A 14,403-nucleotide genomic window follows, 5' to 3' on the forward strand; every position below is an offset into this window, starting at 1 on the left:
CCCACAGTAGGAGGTTTGAATGTTTTTTCAATATATGGCTGAGAGAGTTTGGGAATTGCGTAGAAAGTACAAGTACTATGCATGTGCCATCTGATCACTGATCATACGACCTAGATGCTCATATCACTATAGCGGGTAATTAAGCTATGGGGAGCACCTAATATGAGCAACGGGGAGCCGTTGGATCCAAGATGCAGCGGCACACACGAGGCCTGAATGTTTTATTTGCAAAAAAACCTTTGGAGAGTTTGGAAATTGCACATAATTACAAAGACTACTCCCAAGCAATTGGATCTCACTTCCAACGGTGTAAAAACTCGTATCACCATAGCATCTAAGTTGCGGGGTGGATGTGATATTCTATGCCACTGTCATTTTTGTTCGTAAACTTGCAAAATACGTGTAACTCGTGTCGTTACTTGTCTAACCACGCAAAGTGTTTGTTCAAAAAAACCATCCTACACTGAAATATCGGAACAACACACGGGGGTCTCACTTGTCATTAATCAAATTTGGACCTAAAACTAACAAATTTGAAAGAGGAGAGTCAAACTGGCAACCTGGACTACAAAGCGTAAGTCGATATCCTGAAATAACAATGGTTGTTGGCTTTGTCCCATAACTTGATTTTATACAGTATTACGTTGAGTAGAGTAGAGGGAGTGCCTCGTCAACATGTGCATGACCGTTGACTCACTTACTGGTGGATCCTAGGTCTGCGATCTCTCTCTTCTCTCCATCGTCTAACCTTTGCACGGGCACACACGAAGAGCGGCGCTAGCTTGCCGTGGTGTTATTACAAATAAAAAATGCTGGGAAAAATAGAAGAATCGCCTAGAACAAGAGACGTTGTGGCTGGTCGAGACAGAGCTAACCACACCTATCCTCTGTGCCACGTTAGCATGATGAAGTTGTGTGGCTAGTGGGGTGTTTTCGACCAACTGGCTGGGTCCCGATGTCGAACCATAGGTAATACGTCTGATACAGTATATTTTTACATGCACATTTTTCCTCCGTGCCGAGACATGGCACACCCTATCACGCGGTTTCAGGGTCCTCCTGGGTGGTGCACTCATATATTCTTCCTGGCGTGGGACGCCCTACCACGCGTTTTCGCCGAAGCAAGTAAATGAGTCATCAAATCATGAAATACCACCTTTCCCGCCGAGTACATCAGTGAACCACGCTGGTTGCTAGTTGGGCTAGTTTGAACGATTAGCTAGGCCGCCGCCACATTTGTTTTTCACCCCTTTTTTATCTACTTGTCGGCAGGTAAATTTAAATATCCACCGCGGCGTTGCTCTGGTGTTTGGGTGCGGTAGGATTTTTAATTTTTTGATTGACGAGAGGAGGCGCGGCAGGATTTTTAATTTTTTTATTGACGGGAGTAGGCGCGGCAGCAATTAGTCACGATGACTCCGCCTGTAAAACCCACTGCTCCCTGATGTGATAAGTCGTCGACTGGTGCTTTACCATGGTGAAAACCAAAAGATTCCCCGCTCCTCGGCTGGCTCCCTCCGCCTTCCCATAGATTGCATTGCCTTTCAGCCGTTTCGCCCCCTGCGTCACCAACGTCGTGCGCCTCGAGAAGCAGAGGGACTTCGGTGGTGGTTTGGTGCCCTCTGCATGGGCATGTCCATATCTTGGCACAACATGACTGTTGGATCAAACTCAGACGGTGCAGATCAGTCACTGTAGCACAAAGCATGTGGGTGTGTTTGGTTGCATTCTCATCTCAATATAGTTGTTTCCTCTTCGTGTATTTGTGTTAACCTACTAGTGTTGACTCATGCACCCTTCATGCACTCTGCCAAACACCCAAAAGTGGGTCGAGAAGGGAACTTTTGCTCCCATCCTGTGCACCCTTCATACACCCTGCCTAACACTATTCATGCTTCATATGGTTCATGTTTCGTGGAGTACTGTAGCACCGTACTCTCCATGCGCTGTAGACCTAGTTTTGTTAAAATTGATCTCACCGTTCATTCTCAACCAGACAGTCGAAAAAGCGGTACTATGTTACTACATTACTGTTCATATAGTTGACATGCGCACAACATCATTTGTTGTCGTCATATCTTACTACACTAGCAACAAGATTATGTAGTACTGACGTATGAACCACTGCACATGCCTAGTAGTAGGAGCACTGTGTATGTTCAAGTGGCTACCGTGTTTCACACTCCTCCATCGTAAGAGTGGAAACGCTTGCTGTAATCATTTTTTTCTTCAGAAAAACAGTGGACATGCTCTACCGTGCGGATCACTTTCGCCGACGTGTGGGACAGCCAGCATCAGGGTCCACCAGCCATGCACTAAATTACTCCATAGTAGAGTGATGGTAGACTACCCCGATCGAAGCGTCGCAGTAATGCCCAATGAGCTGTCAAATCACAAAACCCCCTACTTTCCAGCAGTAAGTTGGATGGACAAATTAACCATCATTTCACTCTTCTCTCTCAGCTTCCTCTCTACCCAACTCGCTTATCCCTCATGTTGTTCCTCATTTCTTCAAGAAAACCCCGACCTGCTTCTGACATTGTTCTTCTCTCCCAAAGAAGGAAAGGTGAGCGCATCAATGGTGTTGATTCTGGCCAAGGCCCGGTCTTGCAACCCCGAGACTGATCCTATAACTCCCTCTCCGTTCTTCTTTTGGGTTTGTGATTATGGTTTCTTTTCTTTTATTTCTATTTGACAGTTTCTTGATGGACGCTGGAGCACCGGCTGAAGTGATTTCTATGGCTCTGGCCAAAACCGTCGAGGCTCATGGTACGAAGAAGCGCAAGCACCCCGCCGAGACTACCGCAGACAAGCTCAAAGCCATCGCCCTGTCCAAGCCCCCCTCTCCGGGATCCCTCATTAAGCAAGTCTAGGTAATATCTCTTCTTGACGATATTTTTTCTCGATCTTGATCATGCTTTTTCATCTAACACGCAGTACTAGTACTAGTAGTACAACTTTCTGGGTGATCTTGCATGTGATTTTTGTTTGCCAAATGACGATTCTAAATTCCTCTTGTGACCAAAACATGTGAGAGGTTGACACTGATTTCTTATAGATTACTTTCATCTGTAGTACTTTATGAACATCAATGCTACCTTTGAAGAGGGTATATTTGCCTCAGTAACTTGTGTTATGGATATTGCAAGTAATCCCTCTGCTCTCATGCCTTTGAATACATGTTCTAGTGTCTTTGTTCACTCATTTCTATGCGTATATGTAGTCATATATGGAGTATAATATCAAAAATCATCTTATATTTCCGAACGGAGGTAGTAATAAAATATGGTTCTGTTTGAATTAGAACCAGGTCTGCGGTGGAGATGAAGTTCTCAAAATCATGCCTTGTGAACTGGAAGACCTGAGGATGAGTTCTACTAGAAAACTATCCAGTTGTTGTGTCCTTGTCGCCACGTGTCTTGAACTATTGTTTTCCTGTAGCATTGTTGTCAGGCGTGTTCTCGAGGCTGTACTTGACCACAACAATTTCCTGGTCGTGCCATCGATTGCGAAGGGTGTGGTTCTTGTAAAGCTTCCCAACAAATCTGATGTGGCATGTCTTCATCATCATGTTTATGAGTGGAAAGACCACTCTGTTAGGTTCTCCAAGGTTGACGAGATGGTGATGGTGTCAGTTATGCAGGGTTCATCCCGTAGGTCGGTGGCAAGAAATACTCTACAGAGTTTAATTAGTGCGACTTTGCTTGTCTGTAGTAAGTACTATTGTCCAGTACTTGATTTGTATTTGTGAACCCTGTATTGTTTATTAGTAATGCCGCTTTTGGTGTGTGGTCAGTCCTGAGAACGGTCTATGTTAATGTCTGTCCACTCAATTCAGTATGTATATTTTGAAGTATCCAGATCATCTTTTTTGTGAGGACGGTTTATCAATTATGGTTACACTCCAATATCTGTATGCATTGCAGGGTTTATCGCACCCACCAGGATTTCCAGTCCCATGGATGTTCGGTCCATACGATTTGTCATGAACTTTGGACTGTCCTTCTTGTGGGAGTAGGTGGGGCCCCTGCATGCCACCCGTAGTTGGACGATCAATCTTCTATTTAGTACTTCAACATAGTGATTTCCTGGTAAGGATTTACTCGTGTCACATCAAGTAAATCTTATTGATTCAATGTCATGTTTTCTTTCTTTTCCTGCAATTTTATGTTGCAGGTTTTTCCATGTGACATTCATCACAGAATAAACCGTTTGGTTTGCTCTACGATGGCTATTTTTGCAGGTTTCACTTCTTATGTCGTGTCAGTAACGAAGGCACCGTCCATCACTTATATTACTAGAAAAAATTGGATCGGTCTGTTGTCTGAGTACAAGATGAATCCTATGATGAACTGCAGTTTGGTTTAACAAAAAATCCACAATTAGTCCTTCTCATGTTTAAAAGAAATGAAGAAAAAACCGGATCACGGTCATGGAGCCTAGTCAAGTTAGAAAGCCGATCATAGCAGACCAGACACGATTGCCACTATCTCGCACATCGGTACCACCTTCAGCAACGGATCGAGCACCGGCAGTTGCTCTAGCACTGACAACGGCAACAGCTCAGTCTGATCCAGCTGAGGATTGGGCACCAACCGCGTCAGCGGATCAGGCTGATCTACCGGAGGATCGGGCATCGACACCGTCACCTGCTCCGACACCGGCACCACCTCTACAAGGAGCACCATCTCCAGCAGCAGCGGCGGCTTCGGCACCTGCACCAACACTTGCACTTGCATCTGCTCTGGCCCGTGCAGCAACAACCGAACAAGCAGTTGCACCGGCAACAGACTGGGCTGCAGTTCGCACTTCATATACCAAAGTCCTTACAAAAACCGACATGTCTACCTTCTTCGTAAGCATTGGCTGCCCAAGTGCTTCGTTCTTTTTTCTTTCCATGTTGTTTTGCATGATTCACTGTGTTGATCTAACTGTTTGGGTATGTCTTCTTGTTTGCAAACAGAGAATTCCTAGAGCAACGAGGGAGTCGTTCAACAATCCAGGCGACAGCGGCCAAGTTTCTCTTACCATGCGCAGCCTTGGTGTGAATGAACCTGCTCAATATACCATAAGTACAAAGGATGGTCGCATGAGGATTGATGCTAAAGGATGGTCAAGGTTGAAATCTAAATCATATATTGCGGTAGGGGATGATCTCAAAATCGAACTTTCTCGGCAAGGAGAGCTGGTCCAAATCAACTTTGAAATTCTTCAGTAGCAGCACGCAACTGCTAAACTGATCTATCCTCTGAGAGATTTTGATGTTATAATCTGGCATGGTGAAACAGGTGTCCTGTGTGTATAAGTAATATGATAGTATTATTTATCACATGGTATATCATTGATACAATTGCAACTCTCATTGCTGGTTAGGAACTGTCGTTCGATTTCATTCCAACAGCTGCCGTGCTTTATTCAATTTTGTGTATTCGCCTTGCGACATCATCTAAAACCAGCGCCATACCGATCGCTTGCAATATGAAAAGCGCTGAGGTAGAACACATGGCCCCCCAAACATGCAGGGCGGGCCTGTGCCCCATAGTCCAGAACCGTGAGCCTGTCTGAGTATTATATTCTCAGCTGAACCCCCATAATGCCCATGCATTGCACGTAACATCAAGATGCATTTGTATGAGTATTTTATCTTGTGAGAGAAAAGGATGAACGAGGGAAGGCCTTATTTGCAAATGTGGAGAGGTGTGTGGGTACCTTTTTGCAAAATTACCATAGTTTCCTTCCTATCCGTCAGATATAAATCGGACGGCCTATATTACAGGATGGCAGGCACACCATCATCACCAACTCGTCTATACTGTGTTAAAAACAACTCTGTTATTTATAATTATATATGTTATATATATGTATATATTCCCCTTGATTTTTCTTATGTATAAAGTTGTGATATAAAAGATTTGTATATTTCTTTACAGAGGGAGTATCTCTCTGTCAAAAATATATTTATGTGTAACTAGTTACTCCTGTCTTTCTACTTCCTTTCGCTGATATGTGGGGCATCCGGCAATGGGGTCCACGTGACATATGCACAAATTAGAGTGCACAACTGCACGGTAGATACACCCCGGTCATAGCGCCGTAGTAATGCCCAATGAGCCGTCAAATCACAACCCCCCTTTCCAGCTTTAGTAGTAAGCTGGACGGATGAAGCGCCAATATTTCACTGGGCCTGAATCCCCTTCTCCCTCGTCTTCTTTTTCAGAGAAAGCCCCCTCTCGGCGATTGCATAGGGTTTTCTCATGGAGAACCAGGTACGAATTCTTCACCCATCCCAGATAAATCCAAGTCCCTTGGCCGCGGGTAATCCTAGGATGGCAGCCTCCGCCGTTGATGCATTTTTCTTCCTAATGAATCTAGTGTGTTTCATTTCCAGTGCGCAAAGTGTGAGGACCCTATAGGTTTCTGCGCCCTCGGCGAGACACCACACTTGTTCCTTCTCATCCTAACGCAGGATTTTAAAACGCGCACAGTATGTTCCTAGAATCCTCTTTTCTATCCGGGGGGTGGGTTTTTTTTGAACATGTTGTCGACTAATTTGGAAATTTGGATTGCTATATTTGGATAAAAGGTACTACCAGTACAATGGTCAACCCTGGCATGAAGGAGGAAGTTATTTCTAGATTTGGATAGGGAATACATTGTGTTCTCCTATTATTTTTCCTGTAGTGCATTATTTGCTCTGCCATAACACATGTACTCAAGATGCTCGGCCTTGCCATAACTGAATACACCAGTTTAATGGTCACAGTGAAGACAAGCTATGGATATAAGTTCCGAGTTGAGTTCATGAACCAAGAAGATCGCTGCTTTTTTATGGCCGAACTTGGATAAACTTTCTCAAGTGTTACGGACTGAAAGTTGGTGCACGAATGTTGATGGAAATAGCAAAACCTGGTCTCATCTTCACTGCGATCTTCCACCTCCATGTTAGTTTTGTATCTGGTTCTTGCTTGTTGTCTCGATTACTTCTTAATCCACCTATTTTGTCTAACTAATCACAAGTTAACTTTAGAAGTAGCAACGAATCTCTCACGAAGATGCTACTTCTAACTAATATTTTCTTATAATTGGTGGCACTGTAGGTTTTTCAGAGTTAAGTAGGCTGCTCGTTTGTTATTCTGTAACAACTCGGCTGTTACTGATGGCACTGAAGTTGACTGGGACAACATCCAAACGTTCCTACACTTTATTGATCGTCTTGATGTCCTTGTGGTGCGTTTCAATGGTGGAAGGCCACGTGGGATATGTGTGACACTGCTGCACTCCTTGAACAGGTCCAACTGTGTCGAGAAACTTATGGTACGAGCTGTTTTCTGTTATATATGTTGTTCATAAACTATTGCTTATACACAGTTTTACAGCTGTCATCTTCTTGAAATAGAAACTGCCTAGTTCTATTGTTCCTATACAGATGCCTGGCCATGGTCGGGTCAGACTTGCGCTTGGTCACAACATGATGTTTATGTCGACCTACTCCATTCCCCTTGGAGGTGAAAAGATACTTATTCATGGGTGGTCTCAAATAATGAAGGGCGGTCCATCTTGGAGAATAGGACAGAAGATTATGTTCCTACTTTTCCATGGCTCTAAAGCGAATATCCTATTTATTGACCACATTGCGAGATGAAGCCGCTTTCAGAAGGTTGTGGATGCGCGGGGTGGCGCCTGGGCCTTGTCCTGGGGCTTGGCGGCCTCACCCTTGGTTAACTGTAGGAAAAGTAGCACTGTTCGAGGCGTGCTTTGTATGGTTGAACCTGTATAAGTACTCATACTGCTTTCAGCTATGGTTGTTAAGTGCCCCTGCTGGTTTCAGTTAAGGTTGTTAAGTACTCCTAGTGCTTTTACAGTCTATTGTGTTCCTTCAGTCCTGTCTTCCTCCAGCCGCCAAAACCAAACCAGCGCCGGTGGGGCCGCCTACTTCCGCCTCCTACGGCTGGCTACGCCTCAGCGCACGCATCGCCGCCCCACCGTCTCCTAAATCATTAACGCCGACGTCCGAGGCCTCGTCGTCGTCCTCCGCGCGCTTTGGTGTGCTCGCTGCGGCGCCGCCCTCTTGCGTTGTCAACATGGTCAACAAACAACAGGAATCGCAAAAGTACGTGGAGAGGATGACAGTAGGGGCCCACCATGTCAGTGTATGGAAAAGTAAAATGCTTCCTCCTAGTGTTTTCCTGACATCTGGGACCCACGACATTGTGAGCGTATATAGTCAATAGACAAGAGAACATCACAAGATCGGCTGACACCTGGGACGTAGCTGCTCGAGCAGTATTTTTTTGTTATTGTTGAGATGGAGCGGGGTTTGAACTGGGTTGTGGCCCGTCTAGCCCAGGCTTATATTTTATGTTCACCATGTGACCAGCCCAGCTATTTTTTCTTTGTGAAAATGAGCCCAGTTTATTTTTTCTGAAGAATACCCAATCCAGGCCTACTTATTCTTCTACGCCCTGATGGGCTGCAATTCTTTCAAGACTCCTGCAAATCTTGAAAGTAATATGAAATGGGTTGTAAATATAAAAACAGATGACAAATTGGCAATTACCTTATAATTTCTGAAATTTTTCACATTTTTAGATTCCTATTTCACTGGGCATTAACCTAATTTAAATATATCTTCAAAGTACTTTAAATCTGGCTTGACATTTCGGTATTAAAAATAGTTTGGAAGCCACAGAATTATGCGAAATTGGCCCTGGCCAACCAAAAAATGGACTGCAATAAATTGCATAAGAAGTTGCAATGAGCTATATAAAAATTATTAAAAAAAGAGGGAATGGTCTGACTTGTGGGCCTATTAAGTTGACGCGTATGCAAGATTTTTTTAGTTATTATATACGTCAACAAATGATTCTAGGAGACGTAACCATTGGATGTCAATCCAACAGCCGTCGTGTTTCTTCAATCTCTGATCTTCTTGCTCCATCCGCCAAATCCAGCACCGGCGGGACCGCCTGCTCCCGCCTCCCATGGCCGACTGTGCTGCCGCGCAGGCCTCACCGCCCCATCGTACTCCCATATGTGGCCTAGCCATCCCTCTACTCACCCACACATGATGTTATTCTCCAGCGATGGCAGATGAACCAGTAAACCCTCATATAGCCATACTCCCCTCCCCGTGGGAAACAACTGTCGAGTCTTCCCTGGCTCTATGTCGTTCCCTTCCTAGGCCTCGCCGTCGTCCACCGCCCTAGTGCTCTCGGCGCGGCCTGGTCAACGTGGTCAACGACGGACATGCATCTGAAGTGGATTGTACGTCGAGAGGCTGACAGCTGGGTCCATGGCTGCACGCAAGGAAATGCCTCCTTCTTACGTGCAAAATAATGATTCCTCCACCTGACATCTGGGACCCACCGAAAGGGCCTCTGTATTTCGTGAAAAAACGTTACCGCCGCTGACAGCTCGGACCCACCAGCTATATCTTCGCACGCAAGGAAGTGCCTCTTTCTTACGCATAAAAAATGAATAGTCCCCCTGCTAGCTGGGACCTAGTATAGTGGGAGGCTGACTTGTGGGCCTATTAAGTTGACGGCGACGGAGGGCTTTGTCAACTTAGTCAATATGCATGATTCTAGCTCCAGTGACCGTACGATGTCCATCCAACGGCCATAGTGCTTCTTCAACCTCTGGTCTTCTTGCTCCAGCTACCCAAATGAGCGCTGGTCATGCCTCGTGCTCCTACCTCCCATGGCCGGCTGCGATGCTGCGAAGGCCTCACCGCCCCCTACTACTCCCACCGCTGGCCAGGCCATCCCTCTACTCACCCACACCCCCTGTTATTCTACGGCGACGGCAGCCTCACATCGCAGCGAACCAATGAACCCTCATACTCCTGTACACGTGGACATCCACTGCCGCATCTTCCCCGGCTCCGAGTCGTCCCCTTCCTAGGCCTCGCCGTCGTCCACCGCCCTGGTGCTCTCGGCACGGCGTGGTCAACATGGTCAAGGAACGGCTTCCATCGGACGTGGACTGTACGTGGAGAGGCTGACAGCTGGGTCCATGGCCGCAGCAAGGAAGTGCCTCCTTATTATGCGGAAAATAATGATTCCTCTACCTGACAGCAGGGACCAACCGGACAGGCAACCGTATTTCGTGAAAAAAATGTTTCCCCCTGACTGCTAGGACCTACCAGCTACATCTTCGCACGCAAGGAAGTGCGTCCGGGCAAAAAACGATTCGCCCCCCCCCCCCCCGACTGCTGGGACCCACCAGCTACATCTTTGCATGCAAGGAAGTGCCTGACAGTCGGGACCCACCTGGTCTAAGTGTATATAGCGTTGTCATTCTGGTCGCGAATGTGTACGTACATACTGGTCGATGTAGAGGCGTGCACGTGTCGTAGTAGAGGCGCGCACGTAGCATGTACACGTACGTACAGCGGCCAGTGTCCAAGAAAGAAAATATGGCCACGTACATACAAACGGGCGGGGTCTCGAATGTCTACTCCCGCATACTTACAGCCAGGGCTCGTGTACATGGCTGGGTCAGAACGGAGAAACAACGTCGCTGTGTTCACGGGGAGCCAATCGGCTGGGTCGAAACGGAATGCGTCGTCGTGTTCATCGGGAGGGCTTGGACGGAACAGCCGATGGAAACGAGGCCCAGGGTACCACAGAATGGTGGAAATGGCCTTGTGTTTGACCGGCCACGTTCGAAACGGGATCCTGTTCATTGGGAGGGGTTTGGCGTACCGCAAAACGGAGGAAACGGACCTCCTACGATCGAAACGGGGGTCCTATTCATCGGGGGGTGGCGTACCACAAAACGGAGGAAACGGACTTGTGTTGGAGCGCTACGATTGAAACAGGGGTCCTGTTCATCGGGAGGGGTGTGGCGTACTGCAAACGGAGGAAACAGACTTGTGTTGGAGCACTACGGTCGAAACGGGGGTCCTGTTCATCGGGAGGGGTGTGGCGTACCGCAAAACGGGACTCCATGGGATAATGTTCATCTCCACCGTCGACCCCCTCCAGCCTCCACGGGCTACTGATCATCCACCGTCGACCTCCTCCAGCCTCCACCTGCGACTGTTCATCCACGGGCTCCTTTTCATCCAGCCATCACCGCGCGCTACTCCACCGGCTACTGTTCAACCAGCCCTCTCCACGGGCTCCTGTTCAACCACCCCTCCATGGGCTACTATTCATCCAGCCCTCCACCGTCTACTGTTCATCCAGCCCTCCATGGAGTGGTCCTGTTCATCCATCCCTCCACGGGGTCCTGTTCATCCAGCTCCAACCGGCTCGATCGATCGGGGTCCTGTTCATCCAGAGGCAACACCACGGGGTCCTGTTCATCCACCCCACTGGGAGCTGTTCATCCACCCCCCCCCCCCCGGCAGTGCTCACTGTTCATCCAGAGGCAGCATCGATCAGCTTCAGTTAGCAGCAGTAGCGAAGGAATCACTCGAGTTCAGTAACGTAGCTAGTGCAATCGCTCGGGTTCAGTTAGAGCCCAACGCCTTGCTCGGGTTTAGTTAGATCACAACGCCTCGCTCGGGTTCAGTTAGAGCGCAACGCCTCACACACACGCGCGTACGTGTACGAGAGAAACGTGCATCGCTCGGCCCCCGACCACCCACCGTAACCGGGAACTCCCAAAAAATTTCCTCGCCCTTGCTTCTACCATGGTTTTTTCCGTCATGGACGGCCGAAAGAATGTCATGCAGCTGCATCTCCGGCCCGCCCAGGACGAAAAGCCCATTTTTGTCATGATTTTTTGTCATAGAAGTAGGAGCCCACCACATCTATGATGATACCGGGTTTTGTCACAATTATCGTCATAGAAGTGTCATAAGTATGACATAATTTTTTTTGTTCGGCCCAAAAATGTCACGAATGTGTCTTTTTTGTAGTGATTATGGCTCAATAGGCAACCCAAGTTTTCTATCTACTGTGGGCCTGTCAAAGTGATCCAAATCTCAATGGTTGGGATGTCGTTTATGAAGTGCCGCCATGTGTTAGACCCCCCCCCCCCAATGAAGAGGATTATGAACCTCACATTAACCTAGACACATATGAAGGATAATTCTTCCAAGAAACACGTATTTCCAAAAAATGTTTCAAGAACCGCTCTACTTCACCCTAGAACATTGAAGTAGACAACGACAGTGAACCCGACTTCACCCCTGAGCCGGAACAAGAAGAGCCTAAACTAGAAGAGGTTACTGCTGTGGATGACCTGTCAATGCTTGACCGATTACGTAAAGGTGGCCTTCCACATGATGATAAATTTATTAATGATGATGATGAGCATGTGATTACTGATAGTGATGATGATGATGCATTTATTGATCTCGGAGCATTTATTGAACCCGACGATCTAGATTATTATTAGGTATTCAATTTTTTATGTTGTACTTGATTTATATGGTTACTTTTGTGATTATATGATTTATATAGTTACTTGTATAATTTTCTTACTTTGTATGATTGTTTCTTACACATAGTGCCATGGTATTGATATCCATTCCCGTTGGCCCTCGCCTGCTTTATGATTCAGATGTGGTAAATTCTCTTTTATAACTATTTGTTGCATTTCACATTTATGACAATTATGGCCATCAAGTTGACATAGAGATATTTTAATCTAGGAGGTATGTGAACCGGAATTTACAACCGACCCTCTTGTCGACAAGTTAAATTTAGTTGAAAAAGAAAATGAGTATTTGAAATAAAAAATTAAAAGAATTGAAGAAGAGAAGATGGCATTGGAGTTGTATGTTGCCGATGTCGTTGATGATCACAAGATGAAGATGAATGCAATGCGCTTGAAGATGGGTGCAATGAGCTCGAAGATTAGAAAATATGCCATTGATAATGAGGCTTGGTATCATTATGTCATTGGATCAATTTTTACCTTAGTTGCGATCTTCATCGCATTTTTTGTGATGAGGGTAAGTTTTCTCTAGTGTTTTGCTTAACAAATGCATACTTAGCTTATTTTCCTCCTAAATGGCATAATTACCAAAGTTACATAAAAAATGAGCTATAATTACTTAAGCTGGCTGAAAAATGGCATCACCACCTAGGTTACCACAAAAATGACCTGTACTTACCTTATTTTTCTCCAAATTGACATAATAAGCTTAGTTGACCTATACTTTACCTAGGATAGCTATGCAATGACCTATATTTAGCATTTTTCCTCCTAAATGACTTAATATGCTTAGTTAGCTAAAAAATGGCATAACTACCTAGGATAGCTCAATAATGATCTATACTTATCTTACCTAGTTCATTTATGACATAATTAGCTTACTTAAGTCAAAATGGCATAACTAACTACGTTAGCTCAAAAATGACCTATACTTAGCTTCTTTGGTTCATTTATGACATACTTAGCATACTTAGGTAAAAAATGGCATGATAATCTTTGTTACCTCAAAAATGACATAGACTTAGCTTATTTTCCACGAACATGACATAATAACCTTACTAAGCTCCAAAATGACCTATTTAACTAGCTTAGCTCTAAAATGACCTACACTTAGCATTTTTACCTAGCTTAGCTAAAAATGGCATTTTTACCTACCTTAGTTATAAGAATAAGATAAATAAGAGGAGAGGAGAAAAAGAATGAGAAGAAAAATTCTTCTTCTTCTTCTAGCTATTCTTCTTCTTCTAACTTTCTTAATTTGCATATTTGCTTTCGATGAGGAAGCTTGCGTTGATGGAGTCTACTCTTCTCCTTGTGCTTGATTTTTTTTTGATTTTGTAGGATGAACAATGTGATACTTGTTATATATATGTGTGTGTGTGTGTGTGGATGAAACCATTGTATGCTTGTTGTTGGATATGTTGGCTAGCTATATATGTTGCATATGGACTTTTGATATGGTATGTATATGTCTTGGATGACCATATCCATATGGCAGGGATATGATTTGGTTTGTATATGTGTTGTTCTGCTTGTTGAAAGTATTTTCAAATGTGCATATATATATATATATATATAATTGTGAAATTCTGTGAAATTGAATGAATTTAAGAAAAACGGAAAAAACAGGGATTGTACAGGCTCTTTGCCGTCTGCTGGCAGACGACAAAGAGCTTTGCCATCTGCTAGCGGATGGCAAAGTTGCCACATGGCAGCTACCTATGCAACCTGGGGTGCACTGGGCTGGCCTATTTGGCAGCTTTGTCGTCTGCTCGCAGACGGCAAAGACATTGGCATCTTTGCCGTCTGCCAGCAGACGACATAGCATGCCACGTGGCAGCTACCTAGGGGGCATCTGGGTTGGCATATTTGTACACTTTGTCGTCCGCTGGCAGACGTCAGAGATGCCAAGGGCTTTGTCATCCACTGGCAGATGACAAAGCTCGCCGTTAACCCCTAACGGCCCTAAGCTGCCACGTGTGCCATCCAGGTTCTTTGCCATCTACTGGC

Source organism: Triticum urartu, chromosome 6A (genome assembly GCF_056163025.1).
Source record: "Triticum urartu cultivar PI428250 chromosome 6A, HENAU_Tu73, whole genome shotgun sequence".
In the NCBI taxonomy this organism is placed as follows: domain Eukaryota; kingdom Viridiplantae; phylum Streptophyta; class Magnoliopsida; order Poales; family Poaceae; genus Triticum; species Triticum urartu.